The 8,314-nt window shown below is 39.4% G+C and overlaps 1 long non-coding RNA gene across 1 annotated transcript; it reads right to left on the reverse strand.

Annotated features, from left to right (window-relative positions):
• Window positions 1-557: 557 nt before the first annotated feature.
• Window positions 558-6,034, reverse strand: LOC116792683. Its single transcript, XR_004359228.1, has 3 exons — window positions 5,992-6,034; window positions 3,040-3,243; window positions 558-710 (listed from the first exon to the last, which is right to left on the reverse strand). It is a non-coding gene; the product is annotated as an uncharacterized LOC116792683 (long non-coding RNA).
• Window positions 6,035-8,314: the final 2,280 nt, after the last annotated feature.

Genomic DNA, 8,314 nt, shown 5'->3' on the forward strand with positions numbered 1-8,314 from the left:
CAAGACCTGGCTTGAAGTGCTCTTTGTGTCAGTTCTGAAGGCACAAGTTCTGTTCCATGTTACCACATCCCCGAGCTGCCTCCCTGGATGTTTTATAGCAGCCTGAAGAGTTTTCTTAGGTTTTCTCTCATTCTCTTTGTCAATCAATACCAGAAAGGTATTTAGCCACATCAGCAAAGCGATCCATTATGTGAAGCACCCTCCTGGCAGGAAAAGACATTACATTTATTTTTCTAATGCAGCTGAGTAGACATTAATATCTGTAATTACTACTTAAATGCAGGTTGACTGATTCCTCTGTGTTCAGACCATCTGCAGATTGCTCTGAAAATCACAGTCTTGAAATAACACTGACTTTATCCTGTCTTTTTCTATCAAAACATGATTCTGGGCATGGATCCTACTCTTATACAAAGCTGACTAAGGGCATGTATTTGTGGAGGTGAGGAAATTTTTGTCATAGTCACCATAGTGTCTGAAGAGTATGGGGGGAATGGCTTTAAATTGAGAGCAGCTTTAGATTGGATATTAGAAAGAAATTCTTTATTGCAAGAGAAGTCCATGGCTTCATATACATTTCTGAAAATCTGAATTTATGAGAATTGTTGACAGCAGTGTAAAGATGGGGAAAAGCTGTTTCTGTACATTAGATTCTCCATTATATGGAACTGAAGATGTTGAACTCATGGTTCCTTGCTTCTTTCTTTCATCTACCAGAGATTTGAAAAGAGAATAATAAAGCAAGCATTAGTCATTAATAACTTTCATGGAGAAGCTCAAATATCTCACACCAAAAAGAATTAAATCTCTCTGTTTTAGTCCTCCACATAAACTGTTGTGGAAATATCACTCAGCTCTACTGTTTAAGGATGGAAAATGGAATGGTTCCCTCTCTGTGCTCTCTCCTTTCTCACTCACTGATCCAAAGCCATCATGGTCTGCCACATGCTGTGATGGAGGAACAGCCCACTTGCAGCACAGGTGAGCTGCACATTCACACAGTATCTTGAAGAGAAAATATCCCCACACCAGATGTGTCTCCTGGAGCAGATAAATGCTCCGTGGCTCTTTGGCTGACCCCACAAGCTTTGCATATCATGTCCATTGCCTCCATTTTCACTCTGTATTTTGTATATCATCCCATGCTTTGCATTGGCTACAGAGTAGGAAATACTTTACCTTGAACTCTGCCCTCAAGTTCTCTCTTTCTCTTTGAAAACATCCTTTTAAACCAAACTCTTCAAACCAACCTTCTGGCTTTTCTCAGAGTAGAAGTTCCAGCTATCTGTTTTCTGGTTAACTGTTCCATTATTACCCTGTTTTCCCATGAAAATGAAGCCTGGGTGGTCTCACTCACATTGTGAGTGTCTCTATGTGCATCACCAATAATTTCTGACCTCATTAAACAAAATGATAGAAAAGCCCGAAGCCTCATAGATAATTACATTTCATGAAGGCAGAAGACAAATCTTACAGGCACTGACACTGCAGGAAAATAAACAAACATAAATCTTGGCATACACAGGAAAATCCACATGGGAGAGAGCCTTTTACAGGACCCCCAAGCACAAGAAAATATTCAGTCATAGTTTAAACCTTGCTTAAAGCCAAAGCCAATCTACCACAAGATACACATTCACAGGCAAAGCAATTTAATTTATTCCCAAAGTTCTGAAGTAAATGCTGGGTTCATTCTGTGTAATATCTTAATTAGGTTTGTATGTGAGCTGAAAGACAGTAAAAAACTCGGGATAATAGATACACTACTAAGTTTTTATAGATGATTTAATTCTGAATCTAGAAGGTATTTATAATTTCTTGGTAGTTGTTTACTTGTCTGTGTGAATCCAAATTCACACAGTGACTCTTTTTCTAAGTTTGTTCCAGACATTCATTTTTCTGAAAACATTGCTGTCCAGTTTGCAACCTCCTGCTCCTTCTGCTGACAGTTTTCTTCCTACTCTTCCCATCTTCTGTAAGACTGTTATAGGACTGCAGGTTACCCAGAGAAGCTGTGGATTCCCCATCCCTGGAAGTGTTCAAGGCCAGGTTAGACGGGGCTTGGAGCAACCTGGGGCAGTGGAAGGTGTCGCTACCCATGGCAGCGAGGTTGGAACAAGATGTTCTTGAAGGTCCCTTCCAACTCAAACCTTTCTGTGACTCTGTGACTGTCAGTGCAAGCCAAGACTGGAACCAGGTGTCTGAGAGGGCTGTGGAACCTCCACCATCAGAGAGGGCTGTGGAACCTCCACCATCAGAGATTTTAAAGAAAGTGTGAGATAATTGAGAAGCTGATATTCGATTTATCGTGTTTTGGGTCAGAGGATTAAGACAAGTAAATTGCCAGCCTTATTTTCCACTATTCTGACATGATCTGACTCTGTTATTTGTCTCCACTGCCCTTTGTTCTGACAAATGCTCTGTCCAGATCGCTCTGCAAATTTCTTACACTTCAAAGTCTTCCTGGAACAACTATTGAGCTCCAAGCACACTCTCATTTTTATACTGTTCATAATAATATACAGTATTGGTGACTTGGTGGGATGTCACGTGATATCTCCTGTCTACCTGTCTTCTCTTGTTACCATCTAAGATCAGTTGGCTTATTTTTAGTCAATATGAAGGAAACATCACAAAGCTTAATTTTGCTGGCTAAAACCCCATTCTTTAGAGAAAACAAGTCAAAAAATGAAAGCAAGAAGGAGGTCCCAGCCATGTTTTATTATCAGCATATTGTACCGTCCATTATACAAAGAGAATTTCATCCCACTGTTGAGCATTTCCAATGACTCCCAACAGCTCTGGTTATTCATTTACCTTTAAAACTAACAAGATTCATGTACTCAGGTCTTAGCCAGAGGTTTATAGATTTCTACCACTCACCCCTTATGGCCTCCATAAAGACATCTGTTAAATCTCTCCTTGGTCATGCTCTCCTTCTAACTCTACTTTTAGCCAGGACTCTCTTTCCATTTGGCAATAATATAGCAGGAAAGAAAATTGCACTAAATGCTCATTGAAGCCTCCATATGAGCTCACCTCTTGCTTAGGAAGTTGGAAATTCCTGGAAAGTGAGTTTTCTCAGGAAGTCTCATTGCACATTTTTCTGCTGGTTTAACTTTCCTGGTTCCCGTCCCCGTGGTGTCAGAACAAGGGGCTGAACAGGTCTATGGTGTATTGATGATAATTGTGTTTAGTTTCTGTGTCCTCTGAGGCTTTCTGAGGTGTGTTCTACCAGAGATCCTGGTGGAACAAAGCCTTGGTAAGTCCCAGACCTTCCCCAATGGTTTTTCCCCCTGCTAGGTGCAGCAAGGCAGTCTCCAAGGTGAGCAATGAAAAAGCAAGGCTTGCTGTGGCAAAGAGACAGGAATTGCTGAACAATGTTTTCTCCCACTTTCCTACCCATGCAATAGTTTCCATCACTAATTTTTTTTTGACTTGCACTGTTGTTACCTATAAATGATCAGCCAGTCTCTTCGACACGGTGCAAATCGCCGCATTTTTTTCCATTCATTTTCTTTGATTCAGTTTCTCTTGCTCAATTCAGGGATCAGCTATTCTTTCTCCTGTGAGGATTTACTTTTCTCAAAGTACTGGCTTTATTTATGTGGTGGTGTCAGAAGGTTCACAAACACAGTGCTTGTTAAGATTTGTGTGTGTTCCTTATTTTCTTTTGGTTTTGATGATAACTAAGATTATTAATGGTTCTCCCCTGGCTGAGGTCTCTAATCTGGTATGGATTAGTTCAAAAGGAAGAACAAACTGCAGAGAACAAGATAAACTGTGCACACCCCAACTTACAGTGACCTTTCTTTCTTCTGCAAAAACTACTAGTTTAAGAAAAATCTCCACACTCATAAATCACCATCAATCACCGCTGTTTGGAAAGAGCTGGATGAGTTTGGTACATTTATCATGGTTTAAGGAATTTTGACATGTTGTCCTCCTCTGAATGTTAAAGTTTTTTTCTTTGTGGTTGTTTCCTTCCACCACACACACACACATTACAGGAGGCTGCTCAGAAAAGTGACAGTATCAATTGTCTTTGCACATCGAGGAGGGAGAGGAGGCACATTGTCCATGCTCCCTGAAGATGAAAACATTGGAGGAATTTGACCTTGAGTGAAAGAATTTCCGTGGAAGATTAGAAAAATAACAGTTCCCTAAAGAGATGCCAGGTCATAATTATCATTGATGGCAACCAACCTCCTGCGTCATTTGAGGCACCTCACAACAAAAAATGTTATCTTTTGACAGGGCTGTTGGCAGACACATGTGGAAAAAAGTTAAGATTTTACCCACTATTTTCTAGATTTTTTTTTTTTTTTTGCAGGCTGAGAGCTACTTCACTTGACTGAAAGTAAATAACCCACTGAAGACAGGCGGGTGATCCAAGAGTAAGAAAAATGTTCATATACTATGTAACTATATGTGGATAGTAGGATTATAGGTTGGACTCGATGATCACAGAGGTCTTTTCCAACCTAGTAGATTCTGTGATTTTATGTGATTTATAACTAGAAGAGATTAAAAAGTTGGATTTTCATAGTACTGAACATTTTTTATGGGGTTTTTTTTCTGCCTTAGTGCGGGACTCAGAATACGAGCAATATTTGTTTAAAAATGGAAATTTTGAAAAGTGCAATTCATAACTACTCATTTGAATTATTTCTTTTTATAAAAGAAAAAATCCCCACTCTCAGTTATAAGCATTTTGCTTAGACTTTATTCATTAAATTGAAACCAAATATTAATAATTTCTTTGATTTGACCTGAACCTATTTGCAATCTTCTTCTGCTAAACTGACTGGTAGATCATGATTTCCTGTCACTAAAAGTCTTTATGGAGTATTAAATTTTAGCTCTAGCAGCCATATAAAAATTTCTCTGGGAGTAGAGAGAAAAATATGTTTTTATTGTTCTCCAGAGTCATCCTGCAGACCACGTTTTGAGCGTGGATCTCACAGCTCTGGCAGTCAGGTTGATTTTGAACTATTTCAGCTGGTGTAAGGAGAGCAGTAACATAGACTGGGATGTTGGATGTTCTCCAATTCCAGGATTAGAATAAGGAATTAACAGATTTCCTCTTGTCTGTTCTGTGCTATAAAACTGTAGACATACACATTTAAACTGACAAATCTGAATTTATGCATCCAAATTTAGGCATCTATATGTATGCAAGATGCTCAGTTTAAAAGCCTGCCTGCAGGTGTATGAAACATGGAATCCTAAAATGGTTTGGGTGGGAAGGAGCCTTCAAGATCATCCAGTTCCAACGCCCCGCCATGGGCACTAGACCAAGTTGCTCCAAGCCCCATCCAACCTGGCCTTGGACACTTCCAGGGATGGGGAATCCACAGCTTCTCAGGCCAAATGAAGACATTGAGCTGTTCTCAACAAGCCTTTCTGGATTTCAGATGTTGTTGCAGAAGGACATAGTTGTCTCTGCAGATCGAGCAGGACTATATGGATGCTTTTGCCACTCTTTGAGAACTCTTGTCATGCCTCTTGTGTGCAACAGGGTTAAGTGTCTGAACTCCTGGTATAGTCAACAAAGGTCTGATCAACAACAAAGGTTGGTTTCAGCAGCCTGAAAGATAGAGCGATGATCTCACAGCTCCTACATTCAAACTGAAAGGGAACAGTTCTAGTCCAGACCAGCAGCTGAGGCACAGGTAGGGTGTCCTAGAGCATCTCATGTGCTAGATGCTTCTGTTCAGGCAGCTCAAGAAAACCTTATCTTCCCTGACTGCTGCGGGACCTTAGTGCACAGAGGCACTTAATTGTTTCAATTTCAGACTGAATCCCACATCAAGGCTGACTTCAATTGCTCCAACAGAGCATCCAGTGCCATGACATAGACTGTCCAAAGTGGGGAAATGGCAGGAGACCTCTATGTGGAGCTTTTATAACTCAAGGTGATCTACTTAGCACAGTCAAAAGTGTTTAAGGCAAGTCTACGTTTGGTCAGATGGACTGAGATATAAATACCTTTGACTCCAGTGGAAGGTGTCCTTGCTCATGGCAGGGGGATGGAACTACACGATCTTTAAGCTCCTTTTCAACACAAACCATTCTGTGATTCCATGATTCTATGACCCCACTGCCAAGAGTTCTGTTGCCCACAGCATCAGCTCAAATACTCGAGTGCCATATAAAAGAACCCCACTCTGGACAGCTCAAGATGGGGAATTTCAGTCACATTCCCAGTACGTGCCTCGAGACATCAAAAATGAGTGAAGTGACCCCCTGATACCTGCAGGAGAAACAGCTTCATTTGTTTCAAAAACATCTGGGAATTAAGAAAAATGTAAATTCCAGTAAGGTTTCTTGATATGGAGACAAGTGTTCAAAATGAAATATGAACACCTTTTCTACTCTTGCTTGTTGTCTGCACTCTACTGTCAGTATAGCACAGAAAAAGGCAAGGCAAATTCATTTAACTAGAAAAAAAAATCCTCTCTTTTAATAGGGAATACTTGTTTTCAAGGATTAGCTATATTTTATCAGTTCTCAGCATCCAATTGGTTATGTTCCTCTGTTGAAATAACCTATTACATACTCCTAGACCTGTCCCCTTGGAAAAAACAAACTCATTTCTATGGAAAACAGCAAACATCAATTTTTCAGCCTTACTTGGAATTACTCTTTTCACATCACAATTTTGGTGCAAAGGTATGGATGAAGTTTGATATTTAGCTGAAATATTAACAGTGCAGATGTGTGGCTGCCTGGCTGAGCACAGGCTCTTCAGGAGAAAACCTTAGCTTGAAATACAATTGCACCATTGCCAACAGTGATGAGGTGAGTTCTTTAAGGTCTGAAGTACATCTGTGAGAGAGATCAGAGGCAGAGAAGGAGGTTTATCTCTGTCGTTCAGTGCAGCTCCACACAACTGGCAATGACTGGATCAGGACTGGAGCTGGATGCTGAGGTCTGTGCCCAAATTAGCTCGTTTCCCCAAGCCCTCTTTCTCTCTGTTCCTTTCCATTCTGCCCTAGAAAAAACTCAAATGGAGTGAGATAACAAAATAAAGGAATTTTTGCATTATGGAAACTACTTTTTCTCCAAAGATAACTTAGGACAGAGAGATAAAGCCCAAAATTATATCAGCAGTGCAGATAAAGCCTCAAAGTCACCATTTTTGTTGATCAGGAAAAAACAAGGGGTGCAGCCAAACCATTCCCAGACACTGACTCCAAAAAAGAGTATGAGCAAGGTATTCACAGGAGGGATAAAGGCTCATGGGGTCAGAATTAACAAAAATCCCTTCTTGTACATGACACTTGAAGCCGCCTTCAATCAATGCCAGCTCTGTAGACTAAAATATTTCTAAAGGCAGACAGAAAATTTATATGACCATAAATATATTGACTCATTAAGGTTTGGACAAAAGAGATGCATAGGTCTGGAAATTAATAACAGCTTGAAAGAAAAAATGATATTAAAACATCATCAGCCAAAAGCAATGTCACCATTGTAACAACAAACACTAGATGAAATAGATAATGGAACTGAGAAATTATTAAGCAGTGTGAAAACAGATCCTCTGGATAAAATGAAATGTTAGCATTACAGACAATAATTATCACTCTTCTCTAATGTCCCAGTGCTCTGACTTGACCTTCTTGCTGTTGTCGGGCTCAAAGAAAGCCCAAAACAAAAATCCAAATTTTGATTGAGTTGCCCTAGTGAGCAGAAAACATTCATATAAATGGAATAAGGTGAAATCAATGGCATGCTGAAAAGCAAAGACAATAGAAGCTATCAAATTCCGAGCAGTAATTTGGTTTTGAAAAGAAAAATAATTTTGGATTTGCATAATCTTGAACTAAAATGACTATAGCTTAGAGAAATTGATTAAATTTGCCTGTAAATTTTCCTGTTCCCATTGTTACAGTTGTATTAAAAGGCCAAGCAAAGTATTTCTTGAGTAATTTATTAAAAGGATTTAAACTTCATTTTCATGTGTGAAAACTGTGCATTTAACAGCTTTTGATTTTTTCACATTTCTTCATGACTCAAAGTGATTTGATGCAAATGTGGACTAATAGTTTCTGGCAGACTTCTCAGAAAATACTAATGGACTTGCAGTTTGTACATTTACTTATTTCATTGTGTATTTGGTCAACATAAATTGTGTGACAGTCCTTATCATGCCCACAAAGCTTTCAGGTTTGCTTTTACAAATATTTCCTGTCTAAATTGACACATATAAAATGTGCCAGGGGAGGTACAGCAGGTATTGATATCTCTATGTAATCTAATTACTGTGATTGATTGACTACGTCAAAAAATAAATATGGAAGCTTCA

The sequence above is a fragment of the Chiroxiphia lanceolata genome, chromosome 1 (assembly GCF_009829145.1).
Source record: "Chiroxiphia lanceolata isolate bChiLan1 chromosome 1, bChiLan1.pri, whole genome shotgun sequence".
Lineage (NCBI taxonomy): Eukaryota > Metazoa > Chordata > Aves > Passeriformes > Pipridae > Chiroxiphia > Chiroxiphia lanceolata.